Genomic DNA, 12,368 nt, shown 5'->3' with positions numbered 1-12,368 from the left:
CTGTCAGCCTTTACACAGCCGTGAGCAGAGTCATGGTGGTGGTATTATGAAGAAGAAGAGTCCAGTCATCTGCTGTGTAACTCTCCATCCTCACCTGTCTGTTCTGCTGCCATCCTCGTGCATCAGTGGTGCTGGCAGTGCATCCTCGGTCGCTGCTGGCGCGCCTTCAGCCGCTCACCCCTGCGGTTTGGTCCCGCCTGCTTCGGATGGGGCCGTTCCCAGTCTGGGCTCAGGTTATGTGAAGACAAATGTGGGACAGATGCATCTAATACAGCTTGTCTGTACTCTGTGTCCAGTTGGCATAGTGCTTTTTAAAGCTTTATGACTCAGGTGGGTTGCATTTAACTAGGACAGTGAAAGGATTCCTTCCATTACATACTTCTTTGAAAGTCAAATCTAAAATGCACAATGAAGACCACTTTTCTTAAATGAAGAAACATGACTTCCACATGTAAAAAAACTTCCAACATTACTGCTTTGACTGAACCATCTGAACAGCTGTCCTCTGCTACACAAACCTCCTCCTTGTTTTGGGTAAGAATAGTGTGTGCTTATAGGAGTTGGGACATGCAGCATGGCTTTGTTACAGAGCTAGAAACAGGTGCAGTTCTAGCACTTGCCATTGGGAAAAAACACAGAAGAAGAGAGGAAGGGAACATTAGCACCAGCTAGGCTATTCTGTGAGTTGGTAATAAACACCCATTTTATGTGCTACCATTAGTAAGTGTTTGTGGAGGAGATGGTGCCTTGCCAACAAGGGCTCAAGCCATGTATCAAACAGCAAGGGCATTTCAGAACCATTGATGGCCTGATTTTGGATCGAAGTTAGCAGGGTCCTGGTTCCCTGGATCCAAAGAGAGGAGCCGTGTAGAACATGTTGGTGATGGAGCAGGGACCCCTCTCACCATGGTGGGCTCATGTTTCAGGTGCTGTGCCATGCCCTCTGCTTGGCCCAAGGTACTGCAGCTTTCAGACGAAGCCTTTATACGTCCCAAGAGCGATCCCGCAGTGTCCCGCCGGCGTGTGACAGCGCTGGGATGCCAGGCTGGCCACTGCTCCTCGGGCGCTCTCTGAGAATGGTTGCTGGTTTTGGAATGAAAATCTCCCAGCAACTTGCCGGCCCCTGGCACTAGATGGAGCTTCAATCTACTTGCACTTGGAAGTCTTTAAAGTTCAACGACAAGATAAAAATAGAGAAGAATGCATGAAGATATGTGTGCCTGCTGCTACACTTACAGCACCTCTTTCCGTGTTTTTAGCAGAGTGGTGTAAATCATAATTTAAATTTAATCTAAATGAAAATTAAAACATTGCCACAGAATCTGCTTGTTCTAATGCATGCATTATAATCATTAGCACCCTTTAATGTACTCTCAGGTTCACAGTGGAAGTTGCTGTAAGTACACTGGAACTGTGCTGCAGAATTAAGGTAATGCCTGGGCTGTGCTGAATAAAGGTAATGCCTTTTCTGAACAAAGTACCTGGTTATATTTCAGGATGTGGTGGGGATGACCACCCCTTCTGTCTGCTGTGCTCATGCAAGAATACATTTGTATTTTCACTTTGTGCTACCAAAGCTAACATTTCAGAATCATCTTTTTTAAGTCACTTCATTTTTCCTCCATGTGTTACCCTTGAAAATATTGAACAAATAGAAACAAACAAAAATGAGCTTTGAAAATGTAGTGTTCATACTTTTCATTTAGCAAGCACCATGTCTCACAGGCCACACACACATAGCAGAAATTCAGACCATCTTTTCCTTCCACAGGAGTAACTGGAAGTAGATTTAGTTTTGTTCTTAGGTGCCCATGATCTTATCAGCAAGAGACTGGTTTATTCAAAACTTTTGTCCAAGCACTGAAGTAGTCATAAAAGAAACTGAAGTTGGGAACCGAAATGGTGACACTCATAACAGATTTTGTCATCAAAGCACTTGAAGTATTGTTTTGTTGCTTCACTACAAAATCTGACTTTGAATTTCAGTCTTCTTCAGAGGCTTTGTGCCAACCAGCAGGAGGATAGGGACAGGTGGGGTGCCCAGAAGGCCTCAGGAGGGCAGGGAGCATTTGTGGGGTGCCTGGTATGTCCTGCAGAGATTGCACAGAAATTGTCATTGTGTTCTCCTAAAGACGGCTTTGCTTGTTTTTTTTTTAAATAAATCTGTTATTTGCCTCAAGGATGCCTGTTATGCTTGGTCTGGGGCATTAGAGGAAGGTCTTTTGAAATCTCACACTTAAACTTTAAAGAGCTAGTCTGTCATTTGCCATTGCACTACGTCTGTCACTCTGTAGCCTTCCAGAGAAGTGGAGCTTCAATACTTACTAATTTACAAACTGTTCAACCATTTTGGTTCATTTTGATTTCTCTTCAGCGAACAAATGAGGATATGAGCCAAAATCTTTCATCCCTATCACAGCTGAATATTAGTAGGTGAGCAGACAGTCATTTTGTCATGTCGTTCCCCTCTGGCAGGGACAAAACCACTCCTTGAATACGAGAGGCTTAAGCAGGACATGGGCACTGGACTGCCCTGCAGCAACAGGACAGATGTGCTTCCCAGGGTGTTCAGAAGATCTTTTTATGGATCTCTGAAGACTGTAGTTGCAGAAACATGGGCACTTGGGAGTTCAGGCAGCTGGCAAACAGGAATGCTGGAGCTCCAAAAGTCCCTGAAGTGACCAGACCCTTCTGAAGGCTGTTGTGAGGGAGAGGACATTTGCCAGAGCAGGAATTGGACTCAAGTGAGTCTGGTCCTGCAGCCTCTGATGGCTGTTTTCTTTGTTTCCCCAGGTCATAAACACCTGTGTTTGAGCTAGTTCCAGAATGACTGGCATGAGAACACCTGCCAGGAGCATGGAAATCCTGTACTGTGGGTGACTTCCAACCCAGTGTTTTGCAGGGAGCTGCCACAGGAGCTGCGTGTTGGGCCATGGTGTTGCTGTTAGACACAGGTGATGAGTGGGGGAGCACAGCAGTCTGCTCCAGTACCCAGGGATGTGCTCCCTTGGGAAGAGACTGCTGCTGGGCCTGGGGGGAGCTCTTTTGGGAAGAGGCTGGAGCCAGCAGTCTGGCTCTGTGCACTGCTGGTTCCTGTTCCTAGCCTGAGCAGAGCATGGGTTGGTGACCAGGGCAGGAACGTGAGGAGGCACCATGCAGAGCCCAGGCAGTGGGGCAGGGCTCTGTGTGTGCTGAGTCCTGCGGCCGCTGTCCTTTCCCTCCTCTTGGAGAGGCTCCGTCCTGGTGCTCGCACCTGGTGAGTACACAGGGCAGAGCCATGGCAGCAGCAGCAGCTGCCCAGTGCTGTGGCAGTGCCTTTGGAGTGCAGCAGCTCCTCAGAACGACAGGGACAGCCACGGTTCCATGAATAGCAAACCAAGTGACCTAATTCAGCTCTCATGGGCAGCCCTCAGCTGCTCCATGGCCGCTGCACTGGAGCTGACTCATCACTTCCAGAGCGGCAGAGGTTGGAGCTTTCAGGCCCTAAGGATTTTGCTGGTTTGTTATTAATTTTAAATTGATTAAAATGAATTTTTAAAATACCAGGAGACACTTGCCTAAAGAAATGGTTATTAAAAAAAAGAAGGAAATAGTTGGTCTGTGGGAGTTAACTGTGTGCTTAACAGCTGCTGGCTCCTGCAGCTGAGGACACCCGTTGCAGCTTGGAGGAGTTTTATGTCAGCTGTTCTGTCCTGGCAGATTAGCAAGAACAGGATTAATCCATCATTATTATAAAAAACTGAGAACTAGAAACTGTCCTTGCTTATACCAGCACAACCCCCTGGTGTCCTTGTCCATGGCAGAATGCTATTACAATCTCACCTACACAGCTTTGCCCAGAACTCAAGATCTCCTGGGGATGTGCATCCCTGCAGGAGCATCCCATTCCCTCCAGCATCTCCCGGTGCCTGACGAAGCTCCTCACATGGTCCGGAGACTCTGTGGGGTGGCCTGTGGGCTGTCTGTACCAGGAACAGGCTGTGTGTCCCCTGCTCGACCTCCCGGGGAGGGTGCCATAGCCAGGGTGGGCAGGACAGATGGGTGGAGGATCCTTTTTACCACTGTCAGAGGGCAGTTCTAAATAAGCTTTTCCCCTGGGATGTTCTCAGTGCTGTGCCCGCCTCTGCCATGCCAGGGGAACTGCCTTACCCTGTGGAGCAGGAAGATTGTTCTCTCCAAAGATTTCCATCTGCTGCAGTGTGACTGCACAAGTCAGGCTTATGCAGAGAGATGAAGCTTTTCCCTTCTGCCTCTCCCCTTTCCCTCAGGTGGGGCAATGGGTGCAGCCCACCAGCCAGCCAGCAGCCCAGGGTTGCCCACTGCCACTAAGGATCCTTCTGTGCCATGGTGGGCTCCAGAGATGCAGGAACCCCCTTCTTGGAGGCTACAGAAACAAGGTCAAAGCTCAAACTCCATAGGGATTTCTCCCTGAGAGTTCATCCTGAGGCCACCACCCCTCAGCATTCTTGCCACTGCTCTGGAGGGGTATGGGCTGCATGGTCAGGATGCCACGCAAGGTCTGGCCCTGGTGTGTTGGTAGGGATGGTGCTCTATTCCAATGAAAGTCAGGGTGAGCTCAGGCAGCATAAACAGATTAATTGATGCAGTTTTTTGTCCAGTAAATAAACACCAACAAATGAAAAATAAAAAAAATATGGGTGGGTAGGTAGAAGGTTCCATGGTACTTCAGAGAAGACAGGGCAGGAAGGTGAGAGGTGTGAAGGAGCAGAATATGGAATCCACCTGAAGACAGTGAAGCAGCAGACATTGTCTGTCAGCCTCTTTTATGTCTGTCTTAAAAAAGAAAGCTGTTCTTTCAGTGAAACCAAAGAATGAAAATTAAAAAGCAAAACAATGCAGAACAATAGAAGACTTCTGCAAAAACAATTTGACACTTCCTATTGATTGAAGTAATGGAGCAGCAAGTTTTACCAACTTGTATAAAAGCACCTTTGGTGTGCTTTAAAAATCCTTGTAAAATATACAGTGATGTCACTCCTGTGTTGTTCACCTGTCTGTTCTCACCTCTAGATGTCCAAAGCTGAAGTGGTCTCACTTCATGTGCCAAAGCTGAGCCTGTTTCTCCTGCCTCTGCCCTGCACTCAGCAGTCGTCCTTGCCCATGGTGCTGTACAGCAGCTGTTGCTGTGGCTCATGGAACACCGAGAGGTCCTGCCCACTCACCTCGTGTCAGATGGGATGGCTGCAGAAGCCCGTGTCTTTCCTGCATCCTCTGAGACCAGGTAGGATGGGTTCTTCCTTGGGGCTGGATGTCCCAGCTCTGGCAGCAGAGTTCTGTCCTGGGTGGTTCTCACTTGCTGTGCTGTGCTTCCTTTGGCTTCACCTCGGGACCCAGGAATGATGACCAAAGAGCAGTTTGTGCTGTGTGGCATCTAGACAGATGCTCTGTCATAGAATGTGGAGGTTTTAACAGGTTTCAATTTCTTTCCAACCAAGCTACTTTCCAAATCAGTAAATTATATGAACAAATTCCTTTTTATGCTCAGACAGAATCAGATTTAGTGTTTAACACAAATTAGAAAATTATGAAGTTGAGTAGGAAGAACACTGGGTTACAAAATGTTCTTGCTTCCTTCATTTTGCCAGTTATAATTTTAGTTTTAATTATTTATGGCACTCCATAATGTACTAGTTAATTTACAGTAGCATATTTTGGTACAGTATTAAAATTAGTGACAGGAGAGTTATTGCAACACTTGCTGTTTACCATTTGCTGAGTAATGTACACATTGATTATGCATATATTAGAATGGCTTTAAAGTATATGTAGCTTCAGCTGGAAGGTTAAGGTGTTTTAGACATGTTTGTTCTTCAAATAGTTAAAAATAGTGTCCTCTAAGACCTTATCCTAAAGTTGTACATGAAATCTGTGCCTATTCATGGAAGGAGGGTTCTGGCAATGTGAAAATTCTTTCAATCTTTGTAGGGCCAGGCCTCATCAAGCAGACATTAAAGAGCACTTCACTGTTTTAGGGGCAGTATTCTTATATACAGTTATTTTATTCCTATTTCTTTTTAGATGAAAGGGTCCAACAAGTCTGCCTTCTCAGTCTGTACAAGCTGCTGCAGAATCTGTTTAACCACTGCTGCTGTTTATGAGAATACAGGTGTAGGGGGTGGAAAAGTCCAGTCCTTGGGCACATGAAACATAACTTTGAGAAAACAAAATGCTGTCAGGTTCACAAGGAAAACAGACTTGAAAATAAAGCAAATATTTTTTCACACTTGTTTAAGTTTTATCACTCAGCTGTGCTATTTCTAGCAGTTGTAGACATAACATTTTGCAGAAACAAATTTGACAGATCTATTCAGCTGGCAGTACTAAGTTTCCCTGTACTGATACCACATCTTGCCAACAATCCTATCCTATGAAGGGAATTGTGTTTGGTCACCTACAAGACAACTGGCTGCCTTCATTATGCATTTCCATTTTTTTTAGCCAGAGATAAGACATGCCCAACTAGACCAGAAATTAAAACAACCAACATATCCATTCTTGTTTGGTGAAAACGCGGCTCATGTTCTTAGAGCAAAGCGATTATATTCTCTGTATTTTCACAGGTTCTGCTATTTAGTGGTAATAGCTGTCGAGCATCAAAAAACCCACAACAAACAAACCAAACCAAACCAAACCAAACCAAACCAAACCAAACCAAACCAAACCAAGGATACTCTGCCTAGCAAGTGTCCTACCATACTCCCTATTTTACTACTTTTAGCCCCAGGTACTGCTTCTGAAACAAGAGTGATTCACCCCCTTGAGCTCTACCCACAGCCAGACTGAGGGTTGAGTTTTCCTGCTCACCCATAATCTGCCTCCTTTCTGTCCCTCTGCCTTTGGAATCAAGTGCCTTACCCCAAAAGCCTGGTGCCCATCGTGGGCATGGTGCTTCCCCAAGGAAGCTTGAGAGAGACACAATATACATTTCCTTAAGTTTCCAGGGAATCCATGTGCAGGGTAACATTTGGCCCATGGTGTGGTATGACACCAACTTGCAAATAATATTGCTTCTAAGCATAAAGGCTTAGAAAATCAAAAGTTTTCCTGTTAAGGGGAAATCTGCAACACTGATTTGAGCAAACCCTTCACCATAAACTTAGGCAGGACTTGGGAATCCAATTGGGATTCAATCCAATCCAATTGGGAAGTGCAGAGTCCTGCAGTGGCTGTTGTTTTCTATATTTCTTTAAGAATTTTGTGTGTGTGTATATTGCAGAGAGGCAGAAAAATCACTGAAGGAATTACTCTTTTTTTTTCCCTTTTAATTTGCTCGTAACAAAATTGAAAGTAAGGAAATCTAACCAGGAAGAACACCCACATGCAGGTACCACATGCCTGCATGCACCTACATTCAATTGATGCAAATAAGCTGAATTTAAAATGCTCTAGAGAACAAAGTAGGGCCAGCTGGAGGATTTCCTGCTGGAGAAAGGAAAAGCCTGCAGAGGCAGTGGGTCGGAATGCTGAGCAGTGACACATTCCTGATGGCTGTAAATAGTGTATGGGAGGAGGGGAATGGGAATATCTTGATTTGGTTATTTGGATTAGTGAACTCTTCCAGTTAATGATTTTTTTCATTTAGCATTCAAAATGCTTGTGGGGTTTATATTTCTTTACGTCTATTAAAAAAATTTACATATACATATACATGTACATATACATGTACATATACATGTACATATACATCTATTTGGGGTGAGTTTCAGTAATTATTCATTATAAGAGGCTCCAGAAGTACTGTGTGCGTGTCTCTTGAGCACAACGAAGCAACAGAACATACAGAAAAGGGTGTCAGGGTGTCTCTGAGCCAGGTGCCTCCTGGCTGTGCAAGGTGTCAGTGTTCCACCTGAGCACACGGCTGCTGCTGCCATTCTCTTTTGACTCTGGCTTGCCCTGTTCTCCCGTGCAGCACTGGAGGCAGGGGATGAGTGCCCCGAGAGTCACAGGGAGCCAGAGCCATGGCATCTGCCCCGTGTGGCTCCCGTGCTCTGGCACCACTGGCTTTCCTGCAGTGCTGACCATGGCAGGTGGCATTCGCTCCGTGAAACACCATGTGGATTTGACTGTTTCACAGACTTTTAAAGTTTCCAGTATTTCATTTACCATGGACTAATAAAAAAAGCTTGTTGGAGTCAAGTAAAAACACATTTAATTCAGTACTTCACTTGCAGTCTAAAACTCACCATACCTCTAATTTTAACTGTAGGCTGAATCATTTTCATCCTACTGCTTTAAAATCAGGGTTGTTCTGCTATGTTGGGAAGTACAATGCTTTTTTTCTCTCTTAGATCTGTCCTGCCAAGCTTCTATTGCTCGGTGCTCTTGGATGTAAAAATGACATACAGCCAAGGAAGATTTGCACAGTTAGTTTTATTACTGTAAGCAAAATTGAAACATAAAGGATGCCAGCATACATTATGCAAATTGATTTATAAAAAAATATTAAATGCAAAGTATTAGTCCCAGTGAAATATTTAACCTTGTTCTGACATAATTCCTCAGGGCAGAATCTGCATTGGGTGTGCAGTACAATTGTTCCTCAATACTTCTCTCTGGGTTTTGTTCCTCTTTAGCTTGCTGATTCCTCATCTGCCAAACCTTCTGCTGAAGCTGCAGTGGTTAATGTTTGTCTAATTAAAGCACTATCTTATTCCCTGTTCTTAAAACTACCTGATTTGTTTTACACAAGTCCAAATACTTCCATTTGAGAGAGACTCTTGGCACGACAAATACAGGTGGAATAGTTGTAGCCTGGCAGTGCTATAAACCATGGAGACAGCAGTGAGGTGAAGCCCTGAAGCAGGTAGGGCTATTCCAAACACTGCATCTGCAACACCCTTGTACCTGTGGGGAGAGAGAGCAGAAATACAAGGGGAACACCATGGTGGGTGTGTGTGTGATTGTAGCTCATCAGAAACATTGCTTCCCTGGGTCCCTGGCTTAGGATGAGCATGGCAAGACTAGAAAAACACTGAAAGTGGCACGAATCCAAGACTGAGCAAACTTGGTCTGTTTATGTATAAGATCTGGGTTGATCTAATTTTGCATTTAGAGTTTGGCTTCTTCACATGAATTTGAATTCTAAAGCAGTGACTGATACTTATTTATTTTTACTTTGAGTTAATTTGAATCTGCATCTCGGCAACAACTTGTGTCTTTGGACAGCACAGAAGACACTGTAGTGTTCACTTCTGTAACAGAAGTGTATAGAAATGCTCTACTGATGTAGAGCTGTTTCACCTCTCAGTATGGAGAAAGTTTCAGTGCTGCCATTCCACCTGGAAGAGGAGCCCTCCTGCCCTGCCACAAAACCCATCCTGCCCTGCCATGGGGCCAGGCTGCCAGAGAGAGGGCATTGGAAGCAGGGAGAGGAGCCTGGGTCTCTGCTGGGCAATGTTCCTCCCAGGCTGGCCCATGTTCCACTTGCAAGTGTTACGTGTGGAGTGTGGCCCATAACATCTTTCCTTGTGAAGCTTTGCTTCACTATCAAAAAGGCAGAACAGATTTCTGCTCCCTTCCAAGTGTGAGTCAGTTTGCACAACCCCAAACCTCCAGTTTGCCAGGCTAGTTCTGGAGAGCCTCAGCAACAGTCCCTGCTTATGGAGACAGGCCAGCAGCTGTCAGCCCTGTGAGTGGGAACAACTGATGTTTTACATAAGAAAACATAACTTGTTTTAGTTGGCTTTGTCTATCTATTTTCTACCTTTGAGTAGTTTCAACCCCAGTTTACCAGTCTGCTAGGGCAAAGTAAAGCACCTTTCAGTCAGGTGTTTGCCCTGATCAGCCCGACATCAGCAGGACCAACAGCAGAGATCTGTGGTGATTACTTGTGCTTCCAGAGGCTGTGGGATCTCCCCAGAGATCAGCCCTGTGGGATGGAGCACTGGAGAAACAAAGCAGGCATGTGGGCAACAGGAGATGTCTGTGCATGGGTGGTTTGTTCACTGACTGAGTGCAAGGCTGTGCTGATCAGACTTGTCCTGCAGCAGCTGCATCATCTGGTTGTGCCTTTCTGTCACCAACAAGCAGGTGTTGGCCACAGAAACAGGCTGTGCTTCATTGCCAGCTCCCTAAAAGCTGCCACCTGAAAAGCTAGTTGTGTATTTGTAGGCATAGACTTATCTGTTGTTGAAAAAACCATGTGTACAACTGTATCCCCACCCAGCTAGGCAGACACAAGTGTCTGCTGCCCTAGTGACTGCTGCCCTGTTGCATCCCATATTGCCCATGAAGCATTTCCAGCTCTTGCAAATGGACGGTGGTGGAGCATAGAGCAGCACTGACTAATGTCACTTGTCAGGTGCTTCTGAAGGACAAGATGGGGCTCAGTGTTTGGAATACACTTCAAAGGATATCTTTGCCTGAATTCTCCATGGCTTCAGCACAACAGTAGAAACACCTTAGTAGAAGCACCTCTTCCTATGTTGAAGATAAATTTATTAAGAAAAATGTAGACTACAATGAAGTAACACTTAAAAATATCAAAAAGAAAACAAAGATGGATTCAGTGAATAGTCTATGTCAGAGCAGGGCTTCAAATAGGAGTTCCCTTTGTGCACCACCTCAGTCTGGGGGAGGTACAGAGTTTATTCAAATTGAGTTAATCAGGTAACTGATTTGTCAGATTTGTCCAATAACAGGGACAACTGTGTGACTGATGAAGGGTTGAGATGAGAAGAGGTGTGGCTGTTCACAGGCAGAGGGGAGAGTGAGTCACTGACATGTGCTCCGTGGTAAATGGAGAGCAAACGCAAGTGATTATTGGCATTCAAAAGCAGTTAATCTGGTCACTTGGACAGTGTCAGTTTGCATCCTTGCCTTCTGAAGTGGTTCATTCTCCTATCTGTAAAATGGTTGTGACAGTCCCTGCTCAGCAGCCTTGCTATGCCATGTGTTAGCAGTCATGGCTAATGTCACTGTTTGAAGTGACTTGTGGCTGTTGCTTTCCTTGGAATTGCAGTATTTCTGCTCAGCAAAGGTACAGCTAACCTAGAATAAAGGAGTGAAAACAGCAAGTGTGAGATTATGTGATGCACAGGAAGAGGAGGGAGCTCATTCCAATAAAGCATGCAGTGGCATGTTGAGGTGGAGCTGTGAATCCAGGCTGCAGGATGCAATCTAGGATCTGCCTGGGCTTTGAAACTGGATGTGGCAATCGGACGGCAGTCATGTTCTCAGCTGCTGTGGCTGGCAGTATTTTGGAAAACAGCTTTGACACACACATGCATAACTGATGACAATGGCCTTGTGAATGTAGATACAAAACAAGCAGCCCCGACCCCAGAACGCAGCAGGTGGTGACTGGTTTCTCCTTCGTGGAAACTCCCATTTATTGCAGTGGAGGCTGAGGCCGGTGTTCCAGGCAGAGCAGTCTTACAGACTCATAGAATTGTTTAGGTTGGAAAAAATCTCTAGGATTAAATAGGCGGTTTCCAGGTGTGATCTGTGGTGTGTTCTGATTCTGAAGTATAGCTGTGGGTGTAAGATGTGCAAATTGGAGCCTTCTGTTACAGAGCACTGACATCCTGCTGTGGTGCAGCAGCAGAGCTGACGGCTCCCTGAAGTCACTCTTGGCTGCGGACAGCAGCCGAAGCACGCTGGGGCAGCTGGACAGAGCTGAGAACGCGGGCTGCCTGCTGCTGGCGGCGAGGGAGCGGGGCTGGCGGTGCAGCAGGCCCCGTGCTCTGGCAGCAGAGCCAGGGGAGGCCTGGCCGCAGCTCCCCTCAGCACGGCCCGGGCCCCGCCGGGCTCCAGCGGCGCCGGGCCTGCCTGGCCGCGGCGTGCCCGGGGCAGAGGGGCCTGCGGGCGCCGCCGGGCGTGCCCGTGAGCGGCTGCTGTCCGGCACGGCCGAGATGGCTCCCGTGAAACTCTGGTGACCGGCGGGCAGCCCAGCTGCCGTCCCGCGGGGCCCCGCGCACCGGGAGGGCCGTGGCCGGGACTGAGGCAGCGCCGAGCTCCGGGGCGAGCGCACGGAGCGGTGAGCGGGGATCTCTCCTGCACGGGTGGGCTGTGTCCTGTGCTGTTACCGGGCGGAGCTGCAGTGAAACATCGCTGTGCACATCGCACATACTGCGACAGGGGCTGTCTTTAACTGTGGGAGTGTTCTGCTGTACACCAGCTCCAGACCAAACAGGGCTCAGCCTCCTCCTCCGCTCATGCAGGGATGTTGGGAGGATGAATCTCATCAGGTGTAGCAGCATCCAGACACCTCACAGGCGTTCGATTACAGTAGTATCTGCCTCGTTCAATGCCCAGAGGGATAAAATAACTAAGGAGATGCTACTCTTTTTTTTTTTTAACACTACCTCTCTTTTATTACATGGGTTAGTCTTTGTTCCAAACACAGT

At 46.7% G+C, this 12,368-nt stretch overlaps 1 long non-coding RNA gene across 7 annotated transcripts in view; it reads left to right on the top strand.

The window, feature by feature from the left end:
• The window catches only part of LOC136560671 (uncharacterized), a 38,954-nt gene that overhangs the window by 6,690 nt on the left and 19,896 nt on the right, over positions 1–12,368 (top strand). For 6 of the 7 annotated variants that reach the window (XR_010784189.1, XR_010784187.1, XR_010784190.1 and 3 more), the window contains 2 exons: positions 2,794–2,954; positions 5,032–5,242. This is a non-coding gene — a long non-coding RNA (uncharacterized lncRNA). The remainder of the gene's footprint in view (positions 1–2,793; positions 2,955–5,031; positions 5,243–12,368) is intronic. The other variant, XR_010784191.1, reaches the window with a different exon arrangement.

Source organism: Molothrus aeneus, chromosome 10 (assembly GCF_037042795.1).
Source record: "Molothrus aeneus isolate 106 chromosome 10, BPBGC_Maene_1.0, whole genome shotgun sequence".
Lineage (NCBI taxonomy): Eukaryota > Metazoa > Chordata > Aves > Passeriformes > Icteridae > Molothrus > Molothrus aeneus.
The sequence above is the reverse complement of the archived record's forward strand: the minus strand, read 5'-3'. Positions and strand labels throughout refer to the sequence as shown.